Raw genomic sequence first — 12,918 nt, 5'->3', positions numbered from 1 at the left:
TTGGAACCTGCCTTTTGAAGTCATGTGTGATGCTAGTGATATAGCCGTGGGAGTTGTTTTAGGACAGATGAAGGATAAAATTTTGTGTCCCATTTACTACGCTAGTAGAACATTGAATGAGGCTCAGTTGAATTATGCCACAACTAAAAAAGAATTACTGGCAGTGGTATTTGCATTTGATAAATTTCGTTCCTATTTGATAGGAACCAAGGTCACTGTTTTTACTGATCATGCGGCTTTAAAATACCTCTTAGCAAAGAAAGATGCTCGACCTAGATTGTTAAGATGGATTTTACTTCTTCAAGAGTTTGACCTTGAGATAAAGGATAAAAAAGGAACGGAGAATCACGTAGCCGATCATTTGTCAAGATTATAGAATCCCTCTCTTTAGTCTTTTGATATAAAAGAAGAGTTTTCCGACGAACGTATTCTATCTGTCAATTCAATTGTCACTCAACCACCCTGGTTTGCAGACATTGCAAATTACTTGGTTGGAAAATGGACGCCTAAGGATCTATCTTACCAACAAAGAAAAAAGCTTATATCTGATGCTAAATATTATTTGTGGGACGAACAGTACTTGTTGAAATTTTGTGCAAATAATATCATTAGAAGATGTGCACCCGAGGAAGAGATGAACCAAATATTATATCACTACCATGGTGGAGCAATCAGAGGACATTATACAGCCAACCAGACTGCTTTTAAAGTTTTGGAAGTAGGATTTTTCTGGCCAACACTTTTCAAGGATGCACGTGCATACGTCGCACGATGTGACAAGTGGCAAAGAGCAGGTAATACCACTAAGAGAGATGAGATGCCTTTGCAATCAATATAGGTGTGTGAAATATTTGATGTCTGGGGAATAGATTTTATAGGTCCTTTCCCCTCGTCTCATTCTTTTGAATATATCCTTGTGGCTGTGGATTATGTTTCAAGACGGGTTGAAGCCATCCCCACAAAGAAAAATGATGCTTGAACTGTGTAATTTTCTCAGAAAAAACATTTTTATCGGATTCGGCACACCGAGAGTCATCATTATTGATCAAGGGACCCATTTCATGAACAAACAATTTTCAACCTTGCTATCAAAATATGGCGTGACTCATAAAATAGGAACACCATATCATGCTCAAACCCAAGGGCAAGTTGAGGTTTCCAACTGCGAATTAAAAAGAATACTTGAAAATACGGTTGGGATCTCAAGGAAGGAATGGTCTTTAAAATTAGATGATGCATTATGGGCATATCGAAAGACATTCAAAATGCCAATTGGTACTAGCCCATACATATTAGTCTTTGGAAAAGCTTGTCAGCTTCCTGTTGAATTAGAACACACAAATTTTTGGGCATTAAAAGCACTGAACTTTGAAGTAAACTTTGCTGGTAAAAAGAGATTTTTTCAGGTTAATGAATTGGAAGAGTTGAGATTGGAAGCCTATGAAAATGCCAAAATTTTCAAGGAAAAAAACAAAAAATGGCATGACAATTTAATTCGACAAAAAAGTTTCAAAATTGGAGATCAAGTACTTATTTATAATAGTAGACTTAGGCTATTTCCAGGAAAATTGAAATCAGGACAGGTCCTTACAATGTTACAGATGTCACTCCATACAGAGCAATTGGAATTCAACACGCCAATGGAGAAGACAAGTTTAAGGTAAATGGTCACAGGTTGAAATTGTATTTCGGAGGAAATTTTGAGCAACGACCATCTGTCACTTTGATAGACTGATAAAGTCTAGAGTTACTAAGTCGAGTTGGTGACGTTAAACTCAGAACTATGATTCCTTAAATTCTTACCCGTAGTCATTGAGGAAGAAGCAATGGAACCTCATAAGTCCAATATATAATTGCATAAAAAATTGCCTAACTAATTAATCTGGTTAATATACAGATTTTTGTACAACCAGAACATTTCATGAAGGCCTCTATAAAAACAGTGTCACCTGCACAGAAGCAATTCCATGGTGATTAGTATGCCTTAGTAACTGGTTAGTTAACCATTTAATTGTGCAGATTAATTAGTGACTCAGGTAAATTTTTTGGTTGATATTTAAACCATAATCAAATGGCTATAAATAAAATAAAAAAGTGCTTTTTATTATTTGTTTTTTTTAAAAAAAATTACCTTCTAAATATACAGTGATAGTTCGCTTTTTAATGAGTTTTAATTATATTAGCTTATTATACCATATTTGTGTGGGTATATAATATGAATATTATATAATATACATCACATAGTAGTAATTTTATAATAATAAATGAGCTTTCTTGTAAAAGAATAAAAAATGAGTATTTTCAATCATACATCAATGTGTCCGACAAGAAGATGAAAAGTTCTACTTGCTATGCCAGCCCCACGTGAAACAACAGACCTGTATATTTTTTATTTTTTTTTCGTGTTCAATTTTTTTTAAATCAAATATTTAACAATTTTTTTTTATAAATAGGTGATTGTATGGGAAAGTACAATTCAGTTTTTGTTTTCCTTTCAGAAAGGCTCTATGTGGAACGGTACAATTCAAACTTTTTGTTGTATTTAATACTCACCTTTTTGAAATGAAAATTCAAAAGCAACCATGACAGGTTGTCACCTAATTCTCTCTCTTTCTTTATAAAATAACAAGTACAATATTTTCATACATAATTATAAACCTATAGATATATGTATATTATTTTTTAAAAAAGTTATAATATATTTCATAATTTAGTAATCATTTATTTTTGTTTAAAACAAAATGAAAACTGAAAAACGAAAACGAAAAAAAAGGGGAAAATACAAGGAAAAGAAGGGGAGGTGGAGTAAAATCTAAGTTTCAGTGCTAAAGTACATGCTTGGAAGAAACTTACAAAATTGACTACAAGTTTATATATGTAGCTTACTTTATTGCTTTTTCACCATACGCAACAACCATTCTCTTTTCTTTCTCCTCACCATGTAACCTTCAAACAGTGTTTTATTCTCCTTCTCTCTTCCTTTACAATGTCTTACCTTCTTCTCTATCTACATTAAATTTTTTTCACATGGCTTTTAATTCAAGTATATCTTTAGAATATTGGGCTAGTAAAAACTCTTTTCGTTCTGAAATTCCAGAAAAGGGATTATTCTTTAACAAAGAAGATGGAAGGGAAGATGCATTTATTGTGCAAACTATTGAGCACTTCAAATGGAGTAAATTTGCCAGGCCACCTGGGTCATTTAGCTTCACTCTTGTTGGAGAATTTTACAAAAATTTGAATGAGACCAATAATGTTTCTAGTGTTCTAGAAAGGCCAGGTGATTTCTCTCCAACAACTATTAACAAATTGTTCTCTTTCACTAAAGTTGATGATAGTGCTACACTTAAGCTTCTTGATAATCCAGATTTTGAATTAATGGAGAAATGTTTATGTCCTTATGGTGCATATTGGAGCTATACATCAACAAGTAATAAACTCTATCTCAAAGGGAAGAACATAAGAAAGGAGGCAAAACCATCGTTGGCTTTTCTGAGCAGTAGATTAATTCCCAACCCTGATCTGTCTATGATTGATATACCTAGACTCTCCCTTCTCTTTGCTCTTTATTATAGAAAGAATATTGATATTGGTAACCTAATCAATATCAATATCAATATAAAGAGGTGTCATCGTGAATTTACAGTTCAACAGTGGTGGTTCCCTTCAACAATCACTTCATTGATCAAGCAAGCTGGTATTGTTCCAAGCATAGAGTCTAGTGTTGAATCTAGTGAATTCACAAGTAAGGAATTATGGAACAAATGTGGAGAGACGGAAGGGCAAAGAAATAGAAAAGGATATGAGATAATTTTGCAAGCTATGGAAGAAAAAATAATGGTAGGAATTGCTGAAATGGAAACAAAGTTGGCAGCAAAAATGATGGTGCAATTTGAGGAAATAAAAACAAAATTAGAAGAATTATTGATGGTAGGATCTGGTGCAATAAAAACACAAGGGTTAGAAAAGTTTAATGAAAAAGAACACTTAGAGTTTCCAGCAAATTTAACAGGTGATATGACTACTAATTGGGGTTACACTAATGCATCAACTGATTTTTTATCACCTACTTTTGATAACCCATCTGCCAGTTCATTCCCTAATTTTTTAATTGATGATAATTTCATGGATTTCTCACAAATTGTTCTTTACCAACTCTCTCATCACTACCAGCTGATTTTTCGAATGTGAATAATTTCACAACTATTTTATCTCATAACCTTGAACCAGATTTGGGAAAAAGGGAAAGCGACCACGAGATGGGGTTGGAGGAGGCAATGAATGAATGAAAATGTAAGTGAAAGTATGTTCATCCGGGAGGATGAAATGTCAAAGTTGGGGGAAGTTTTTGTTGTGTCTCAACCTTTTGCTAAGTTACTATCTATGAACCATTTCTATGATTTGGTTGGTCTTGTCGTTTAAATACCACTGTGTATATGTGTTAGAAATAATTTAGATAAATGCTTTTGCTAACTTTTGTGGTATGTGGGGACCAAGGAACAATACGTAAATATATGACTATTTCCTTCTGCACTACTGTTAGTTTTCACTTTTCTGATCTTACCAATGTTCACTTTTCTGATTTTATATATATATAATAAAATAAAAAAATTAAATTAAATTAAATTCCCGTAGCCATTGAGGGTGAGGCAATGGAGCCTTATAAGTCCAATGAGCGAAAGAGAAAATGCACTTGATTAATTGGCACAGGTAGGTAATTTTCTAGTTTGTATACAAACTAGACTTATTATTTGCACGCAAGATGTGTGCGGCTCCAGTTTCTTTCAAGCTTTCTTCTGGAGTTGTATAATTGAAAGCCAAAAAGATTTTCACTTTATTTTAATATTGAATAATTTAATTTATTATATAAAAATATGTCTCTTGTAAAATGCTAGTCTATCAAAATAAAATTCTTATCATCCAATGTCAAATATTTTTTTATATATTTAACTCATAACTTCCTCGTTTGTGAGTTTATTTTTGTGAAGGCAAGAACTAATATCTTCAATTCTTGGCAGGACTTTCTAAGATTGAGAAGCATTACGATAAAGCAAACATAATTTACAATCTTTATTCTAGAACTTGCCCCGAATGTCCTTTGAGGCGAAATCCTAGACAACACTGATTTTTAGAAAATGAATTAGGCTTTCTTTGTTTACCTCAGCCGTTTGTAAATATCGCACCAATAAAAAAACATATATCCCTAGCACCTGTTTTGAAGCCTAAATATACTCTCTTTTTTTTTACACCTAAACCATCTCAAATTTAAATATGCAATTTCATGCTTATGATTTGAAAGTCCTTTTTCAGAAAATAAGTTTGGAGCTCGTTTTGAAAAAGAATCAGAATTAAAGAAAAAAAAAGAGAAAAAAATGGTGGTGATTATGTACAAAACTTTAAGTACATCAAGAAAAAAAAAGTATCAACTAGCAAATATGTGAAAAGTCTGTTCTTAAAAAAAAAAAACACTCCAAAGCTGGAAAAAGGCAAGTCACAACAAATACAACCTTTACCCTACCAGCCTAAAGCCTACATTACAAGCCCAAAAAGTCCTAAATGATTTTAGAAGTCAATGTTTGGTCTACATTAGTAGAGATAGACATAAAGGGCAAGCCTATGGACAAAAAGATGAAGAATACTAAATGCAGATGATCGTAAAATTATCAATTTCAGAGAAGTCCCGAAAAGAAAGAAGGTGAAGCTTTTGTCAAATAAAAATAAAAGCAGAAACAAAGTGAAGATTTGATAAATATGGAAATTATAAAGTTTGGAAGCATGATAGATTTTATTTGATTAAATTTCCATTTTACGAGAGTAGCCATAATTTCATTAAAAAAAAATTCCTTCAAAATAGCAAAAATTCAAGTGTTGGGGTATTTGATGGGTATAAATTATTCATGTAATTTCAATATAAAAATTTAATATTTTAAAAATAAAACATGAATAATTATATCATATTCTCGCACTTTTCTAACAAATCTTGCGGGAAAAGAATACATGGAAAAAGAGACGAAGCAAGAACTAAAAGCCAAGAAACTAGGATGCATCCGTGACAACTTCACCAAAGACTACACAAAGTCAAGAGAAACAAAGTTATGACAAATTCTCACCAAGATTTCATGATAAATTATCATGCCAAATTCTCAAGATTGCATGATAATTTGTCATGCCAAATTCTCAAGATTTCATGATACTTTGCCATGCCAAATTGTCATCAAGGAAATATTATTATATTGAATTTCTCTTGCAATGTCTCACCAAGGCTTCTAGGAATTTTTCTATAAATAGACATATGTTGTAGAAGAAAGGGGCATCCCACTTTTGTATCTAATTTCCTATCTAGTTCTAAGCTTCCTAGAAAGAAAAGAGTTACTGTTGGTCTCTTTCTCTAGTCTCTTTCTTAAAATATGTTTAGTCATTTGGAAGTTCTCTTTAGCTTTTCTTACTTCACAATGGAGTAATTTTTTTTTATTGATATAATTGATGAAGCTTGATATAATTATAATTCTATCTCAGTTTCAATACATCCTTAGCTTGAAATCATCTATTTAAATTTCATAGTGTGTTGGAATATTGATCTTGTAATCATTATTATCACATCTATATATTTTATAGCTAAGTTATTCTCATATTAATTTTTTAATTCTCACGGAGAAAAATTAATATATAATAACTGATGAATAGAATATTAGAGTGAGAGTAATTTTTAGTAAGATTATTATTTCAAGTCTGTAATTTTACTTGCCTCAGTTTTAATTCTCACGGAGGAACTGTTGTGGGCAAGATTATTGATTTTTAGTAAAAATATTCTCACGAAGTTTTTACTACCCTTGAGCACAATTCAAGCAAGATATTTCAGTTTAATCATCGCTAAGCTTAAGTGAATTAATTGACATAACCTCACGGAGTGTTAGTTAATTATTTATTTCTTAGTGTGAAAATATAATTGTATTAGCAATAAGTAATTATTATTTAAAAAATACGTGTAGAAACTGAGATTTTATTGTAATGATATATCAAGTGAATTTAACGATTCCCAACTCTTTTAAACTATAAATCTTTCGGAAGTTGTTCGATTTAATTTAAGTAATTTATAATTTCAAACTCACCTTTCATCAATCCAATTCTTTCAAATAATAGTCAAAATATTACAAGTCTGTAGCCTAGATTGTCCAATCTCTGTGAGACGATATCATAAACTATACTAGAATTTGACTGAGTACGAGCTGAAAATCCTTTACACTTTGGCCTCCTCATCTGGTCTTCAGGCATAATGTGTGGTTGGAATTCCTATATGCTATTGATTGAGTGATGATGTGGGCTAAATGGCATTATTCGATGTGTGGCGATCTATAAATTGATGACAATTGTGGTAAGAAGTTAATATGATCTTCTTGATGAAAATGATATTCTACTTGATAATTGCTCATTAAAAGTGATGTGACAATATATATATATATATATATATATAAGAAAAGGTGCATTTGAAAGGAGGTGAAGATGTGGCCTAAGTTAAAGGCTCGTGATCCGAGGTAAGATTTCAGAGCGCAGGTACATGGACACCATGGGTCCCTTGGAGGTCATAGCTATTGGGCAAAGACATCGATTAGCATGTATGTACACAAATGATCAGTGACTGAGTAAGTGAGAATGTTGTTGTGAGGTTTATTCCACTGCTTGCTTCCGTTGACTTGATTGTTAATATCATTGGTGGACTTGATTTTAATATCATTGGTGGACTTGATTGCTAGTTATCTGATTATGTGTTGCTGACTGGTCTGTCTATTTTATTGATTTTATGATTCGTGCATGATACTAATCTTAGTTGGCCTATGATATCTACCGGTACATAGTGTTTGTACTGATACTACCATGTTGCATTCTTTTTAGTGCAGATTGTGATCTAGAGACTACTACTCGACCTCATATTTAGCTTGAGGCCATTTTCTGACAGATTGAGGGTGAGCTTCTATTCGTGCCAGGCCGCCCAAAGATCTTCCTTTATTTAATGTCTATTTCCATTCCGGACATTGATGTTTATTTATTCTAGACAGTATGGATTTCCTTAGACATTTTTTGGATTAGAGTCCTTGTACGGTGACTTTAAGATTTTGGGGTTGTAATAATTAGGACTTCCACATTTACATTGTTTTATGGCATTTTCGAGGCCAGTTACAGGGCCGGTGATGACCGGTGAGGAGCATGATTTATTTTGGAGGTTCACTAAGATGAAGCCTCCGGTTTTCTATGGCACTGAGTTAGAGAATGCGTACGAGTTCATTATAGATTGTCATTGTTGACACCCAATTTTGACCCTCCTTTTCGTTTAATTAATTTCACTATGCTTCTCAGTCGTGAAAATTCCCCAATAAATGAGTTTGGAAGATTTCGCTAATTATTACACTATTTTTCGAGATATATTTCTCTTAAGTTAAGGACATTTTTTATTGTTTCCTAAAAATTACCAAACATCATATTTTTATAATTAAAAATTACTAAACATCATTCTTTACAATTAAATCACTCAAAAAATAGTGTTGATATTCCTATATCAATATTGGCGTTGACATTTTTTCTTTAATCCTATTTATTACTATGTTAATCATCATTTGTTCTATTTTTAAACTAAATAGGTATATTAAATTACTTGTATTATAGTTTTTCATATGTACACATTTTTGAGAATTAATTAGGATAAAGAAGCATATTTTAATTGATTGAAGTAAAAAAGGGATTAGAGAAAGCAAGACTAGAAACTAATTCAGCTAATTTTTAAACTTGGGCCAATCCTTATTTCTTGAAAGCAATTCTCAGCAGCCCAATTCACCAAAAAAAACGCCCCAGCCCAAAACCCCCCTACCCGGCCCACCTAAAACTACAACCACCACCTAAATCCCCAAACTAAGTCTTCAACTCCATTTTCATCCCAACCAAACGACCCAAGTATTCTTCACCCAAAACCTAAAATCCCTAATCTTCCCATTTCAACCAAATGAACCTTAACGTAACCAGCCCTTTCTTCAACCTTCAACATAAACATAGCAATATCCCACAAAATCCGCTACCTACACCCCTCTTCTCCTTTCTCACACTCCATCTCTGAAGCTTGCAGGCTCCATGTGCGATTTCAGCGGATTTCAGGGTAAGTCCCATCCCCATTTTCATCATCTCATCTGTTGAAAACATCTCCCAAAATAGCTTTTCCTTATTTTTGAACTTCGAATTCAAGTTGTTCAAGCCCTCAGTTGTTAGCTATAAATAGAAGCCCTTAGTGAGCTATTTGGGACAAGGTTCAAGTGTTGGAAATTCCTCTTGAATAACCCAAAAAATCTCATCTGTTTTTTTTTTTTTTTTTTTTAAAATCTCTCTTTTAACTTTAAGTTTGTTTGTCGAATTCTTGGGTGGTTCTCGGCTCTTCAAGAAGATTCGGAGACTCGAGACGACAACAAGCCTCAGTTCGTTGTCACGGAGAAGGTAATCACACTCGTCCTCTCTTCGTCTTTCATTTTATAAGAAGTAGAAATGTAGTCGTTCAAGTATTTCTTGTCGTTTATTTGGTTTAGTTGGCTGCTGGAATATGTGTTCTCCTCGTTTGTTGTAAATTAGCTTGAAACGACTAATTTCGTCGAATGTGTGTTTAACTCCCGTCGCTGCCGTCAAAAGATAATATTTGAAGCCCATTTTATTCCTATCATTCATTTTCGCATTAGCACATAAGTGTTTATTTTGGTTTGTTTTGAGAAGATTTTTTTTAAAATATGTAGCCTAATGTTGGCAGAAAAGTGGTTGCTGCACTTAAACTAAGAAGGATTGCCACTGCTATTTGTTGATGTATTGGCATGAGTCTACTATAATTGGGGCAAAGTTGCCACTGCCTTTGAGATGCCACACTTTGAGACTTCTAGATGATGTTGCATCATAGGCTGTTTGCTCCAAGGACAACTTGAGTTCCCAGGAGCTTTACTGTTGCACTTTGGCGATAACCTTGCTGTTTTTCCTACTTGCTATTTATTGATGTTGTTTTGCTGCTACATCTTGGTGCAAGGGTTGCTGTGCCTTAGGCATATTTTACTGCATATTTTTTTTTAGTTAAACTAGTACTGCTACTTGGTTGCTGGTTGCCCCCTTACCTTTGCGGCTACTGCTGCTGCTATATTGTCCTCATAGATGTTGTGCCCCATCTCCTCTCAAGAACAAATACTACACTTGATAGGAAATGGTTGCTCCCATATTTATTATGACCTATTGTTGCTGTTTTCTCTGTTGTTATCACTGTTTGCCCTGTGTTGCTGCCCATTTTGGGATAAGCTTTCCACTTCCATGTTGTTGCTATTTGTTGTTGTTGGGCTGCCCTGTTGGTGACCATTTTAAGCCTAATGACTGATGTACTTAGCCAAAGCTCGCTGGTGTATTTTGGGAAAAATCGACTAATGTGTTTAAATTTCAAGGTACTATAATTTTCGCTATAAATTTTCTGCCAAACACGAGTAGATGCTCCACTTAGCTGCTGGTTCGTATCGTTATACTTCGAGGCCGAATGGCTGACTATAGTTGACATCCAACTGCTGCATATTGCAGTAGATCTCAATAAAATTTGGGATTTCCATTTGAAGCTCGTATGTTACTTAATAGTTGCTGCGTTTTTGGCCATTTTCTACTGTGTCCTTAGGCCATTTGTTGCTGCATTTTAGACCCTTTGCTACTGCATTTGTGGCCATTTTCACTTCATTTTGGGACTGATTTACTGCCTGCATTTTGGCCAACTGATTGCTGCATTTTTGTGGCTGAAAATGCCACATTCTTGAGAGACATTTAGAACCAAACAGTTACTGCAATTTATACCTAGTGTTGCTGCACTTTTGGGGACTGATTTAAACCAAACAGTGGCTGCATTTACTGCTGCATTTTTGCTGAAAGTTGCTGCCATAAACATGGTATTTCAAGCAAAATTTGAAGTTAAGTAATTGCTGCGTTTAGGCCAAATAGTTTTTGCATCTTAAGCCAAGTTGTAGCTGCACTTCAAGGCAAGCACAACGCTGCATTATGAGCCGAATCGCTGAGGCATTTCAAGGCAAGAAGATGTCGCGTTTTGAGCCGAAGTACTACTGCGATCTATGGCGAACAGATGTTACACTTGAGCTGCATTTGATGAACTACTACTACTACATTTAAATGAGTTTCGTTTCTCCACTTTATGAGCTGTTTGTTGTGCATGAATGGCTGCATTTTAAGCAAGTATATGAGGTCTTTGGGGATAGAACACCTGCTGAATTTTTGGGCATTTTCGAGGTTCAAAATGTTATACTCTTGGCTGTATTTTTTGGTTATTCACTGCTGCATTGTTGGCTGTTTCACTGCTAATGTTTTTGGCCCAACAACTGCTGCCTTTTAAGGATGAAATAAGTTACTTTCTTGAGGCAACATTTCTTAAAAAAAAACAGATTCCTATACCTGATGAAAGTTCACTGATTTGAACACGATACTACGCTTGGGCTGATGAAGAGTTGTTTAACTTGAGGCCTCACTTTTAAAAGAACAGATTTCCATACTTGATTGAAAGTTTACTGATTTGAACACTTAAAACTTGCATAAAAAGGGAGTGGGGCTGCTATATTCAAGTTCGGGTGCAATTAATATGCTAACTTATTTTTTCCTCATTTGAACCTAGAGAAAAAAATGCTAAGTATCTCTGGATATATATTGTTTGGGAATAAGCCAATATGATGTTTTGAAGTCTGAGTAAGCTTTAGTTTAATCAAAAGTTCTTGTTGTACATTTAGCTTGAAGCATTTGGTTGTTTGAGTAGCAATTGGGACTACAATGATCTTCTTTTAAACTGATCGTGGTGTTGCGTTTTGAGAATATGACACGAGAAAGCCTTGTCTTACATTTGATTCTTTTATCTAGCTTTTATTAATTAAAGTTATATAGACTTCTTTTTTCCTTGTTGAGAATTGTTTCTAATCCTTATCTTTATTTTTTTTTCTTTTCTTTTTCATGAGGAACTTTGGGACCATTTGGTGGAGTGGCAACTCCGGATTCTGCCCATATTAGAGAACAGCCAGTTGCAAGATTTAATTGCTCGTGTCTAGCGTCCCCATCTTCCTTCCTCTCTTTAAATTTCGTGTCTTCGTGTTATCATGTATATCATGTTTATATTCTTGACTAACATTTTTTTTTTGGATTGTATTTGTAGCGTATTTATTTCTTGTTTGTGTATGAACCTGCGAAAAAAATGGTTAAGTATAACAATAAGTTTAGTTGCTTCCCCCCCTCCCTCCCATCCCCTTTGGTATAATTTTCGATTTAAGTATATTCGGTATAACGCTTATGAACATTCTTCAGTTCCTTTTAGTTAACTTTTCCTAAGTTGCAACCAGTTATTTTACGGCGGAATAGACATACTTTTTTTTACCATATAAACGTGGTTAACCAAACCTTTTCTTTTCAAAAGATTGCGGAAGAAATAAGAGTTCCAAAATATAGATTTTTGCAAAGTGCTAAGATGTGAATTTTTGGAAGTGTAAAACGCAAGTTTTAGAGGGATAAAATGTAGATTTTTTTTATGGGTAAAAGCAGTGGTTGCAAACTGACCATTCTTAGAATTACATTCTTTTGATACTAACATGTGAGCAGGTATAATTTTTTCAAGTTTATACAATACTTTTATTAGGTCCCCGTATAGTGATCCAAGTTAATTTATGAGAGCTCCAAGGTACATTACTTTATTTTTTCATACATATGTATCTACTCTATCTTATTTTTTATTAACTCTTTAATCATCTTTACACCGCGTTTATACATATTACTCTCATATCATAAATGACTATTTTTGAAACATTATATACCACCTTACGAAGGAAATAAATATCCTATATGTACATTATTTTCTCAAAAAATATACATACTAATCCTCCC

The 12,918-nt window shown here is 33.7% G+C and overlaps 1 long non-coding RNA gene across 2 annotated transcripts; it reads left to right on the top strand.

Annotated features, from left to right (window-relative positions):
- The first annotated feature begins 8,928 nt into the window (after positions 1–8,928).
- LOC132634530 (uncharacterized) lies at positions 8,929–12,298 on the top strand. Of its 2 annotated transcripts, none has more exons than XR_009580252.1 (2): positions 8,929–9,142; positions 9,425–12,298. It is a non-coding gene; the product is annotated as an uncharacterized LOC132634530 (long non-coding RNA). The 2 variants fall into 2 exon arrangements; XR_009580258.1 differs by having other exon boundaries at positions 9,422–12,298.
- Positions 12,299–12,918: the final 620 nt, after the last annotated feature.

Source organism: Lycium barbarum, chromosome 1 (assembly GCF_019175385.1).
Source record: "Lycium barbarum isolate Lr01 chromosome 1, ASM1917538v2, whole genome shotgun sequence".
Lineage (NCBI taxonomy): Eukaryota > Viridiplantae > Streptophyta > Magnoliopsida > Solanales > Solanaceae > Lycium > Lycium barbarum.
Note: the sequence above shows the minus strand (reverse complement) of the source record. Positions and strands in the feature narration are given on the sequence as shown.